At 38.0% G+C, this 2,186-nt stretch overlaps 1 protein-coding gene across 1 annotated transcript in view; it reads left to right on the top strand.

Annotated features, from left to right (window-relative positions):
* LOC106476213 (zinc finger protein rotund-like) overlaps positions 1-2,186 on the top strand; it is a 178,481-nt gene that overhangs the window by 139,185 nt on the left and 37,110 nt on the right. The window lies entirely within an intron of this gene.

Raw genomic sequence — 2,186 nt, 5'->3', positions numbered from 1 at the left:
TTTTTTAATATCTAATATTTTTACATGCTGCTAGTGAGAGAACCTGTTGTTAAAATATTTGAATCCCACCACTGTATATAACCATTACTTATCAAAGTCATAAAATATATGTACATTACTTTTCTAAATTGTTTGACTTAACCACCGCCTGACATGGCCTAGTGGAGTTAGAGCGCTCGACTCGTAGTTGTGGATCATGGGATCGAAATCTGTTGCCGAAACGAAAATGCTTATTTTTTCAGCTGTGGTTGTTAATAGCATTATTCCTTCATAAAGAGTATCTCAAGAGCTGGTGGTGGATAGTGTTTATAAGCTGCTTACCCTCTAGTCTGTAACTTTAAAATTAGAGACAGATAGCGCAGATAGCCCTCGAGTGCTTCGTACAAAATTAAACATGTAACCAAACAAGACATCGCCACACACACACACACGCACGTTTTAAGTAAAGAGATTTCGAAACCATACATCACAATAATATTGGCAATAAGTTTTAGATGACTTATCGTCAAAAAACAAACACGGTTCACTTATGGGCTGCTTCTGGATAGTTTGTCTGAACAAGTGTACTTAACGCTTTTTAACATTACCAGCATTAGTTATTTTAACGGCGCCCATCGGTGGCTCAGTGGTAAGCTGCTTATTAAGCCAAAATTTGAGGATCAGTTCATGTAGTACACAAAGCGCAGTTAATGGCTAATGTAACGAAAGTTGTCGTTTGTGAAGTAGCATTTGTAAGATCGGTGACATTATTGGGTTATACATGTTCTTCGTTTCTCCCTCCCCCATTTTTTCTCTATTTACAAGTTATGTAAATTCGTTATTTTCCGACTACTTATTCAAAACGTTTCTTATTTTCATAATTTTTGCTTTCTTATTTAATTACACTGGTTTAAGAGGAATTTTTAGCCCTTTCCCCATAACTTGTTCAAGTGACTTGTTTGCCTTATTTCATCGCAATTTGTGAATAAATAACGTTTCCTACGTGGTGTGTTAGCACTACTCGCAAGGATGGCGTGATATTAGTACCATCTTCTGTGTTTTTGCCCAGAATGATCGTAATAAAATTCATTGATGTAAGATATGAGTACAGATGCTCATTTTAATATCAAACACGCGTTTTTCAGGAACAAGCAAGTATTATGCCGCCAAGAAATTTATGCCGCTTTTTTGGAACACTTTCATTAACCATCCCCCAAAAAACGTACATCACGTATAATAATTAAACGAACTGCCTAAACATCACGTTAGTGTAGCTTATATAATGTGTAAAGTTTAGTATACTCTAATCCGTAATAGCGATGGCACACGACGAGATGCGCATTCGCATGTAATTCTGTTTGAATACAAGAAGGAAAACAACGCCTCTGCAGCCACAAAAAAATATCAAACAAGTTTATGGAAATGTTTTGAACGTTCGTAAGTGTCAACGATGGTTCAGCAAATTTCGTTCAGGTGACTTTAGCATTAAAAACTGTGATGGCAGAGGCCGATATGTTGGAATTGATATTGATGCTCAGAAGACGCTTGTTGAGTCTAACCCAAGGTAACACATTCGTGAAATGGCCTTCAAATTGCAGGTCTCTCATGAAACAATACGTAAACATCTAAGGACTATAGGAAAACTCCTTAAAGAAGGTGTTTGGGTGCCTCACGAACTCTCGTTTCCAACGTGTAAACGTTGCATCGTCTCTTTTGGCGCATAGTGTGTGTGAACCATTTTTGGACAGAATTGTCACCGGTGGTGAAAAATGGATTCTTTATGCGAATATTAAATGCCAAAAACAATGGCTCAGTTAAAGACAAAATCCACTTCCAACCCTAAAACCAGGACTCCATCCACAGAAAGTGATGGTTTGCATTTGGTGGGACATCAAATGAGTAATTCATTTCGTACTCGTCTGTCCACTGTGAACTGTCAATGCAGAGATCTGTAGCCAGCAACTGGAATGTTTAAATCAAGCCATTCATCAGAAATGCCCTTCACTCGTCAATCTGAAAGGTGTTTTTTTTCTCCATGACAATGCACGTCCACATATGGCACGTTTGACGCAACACAAGATCATGGAGTTGGGTTGGGAACTTCTCCCCCACCCACCATATTTTACAGATATGATACCAGCAGATTACCATTTTTGTTCATTTGCTGCAACACCATCTTAATGGGAAAATGTATGCAAATGTGGAAG

The sequence above is a fragment of the Limulus polyphemus genome, unplaced genomic scaffold (assembly GCF_000517525.1).
Source record: "Limulus polyphemus unplaced genomic scaffold, Limulus_polyphemus-2.1.2 Scaffold153, whole genome shotgun sequence".
In the NCBI taxonomy this organism is placed as follows: domain Eukaryota; kingdom Metazoa; phylum Arthropoda; class Merostomata; order Xiphosura; family Limulidae; genus Limulus; species Limulus polyphemus.
This window is presented reverse-complemented; position numbering and strand designations above follow the sequence as displayed.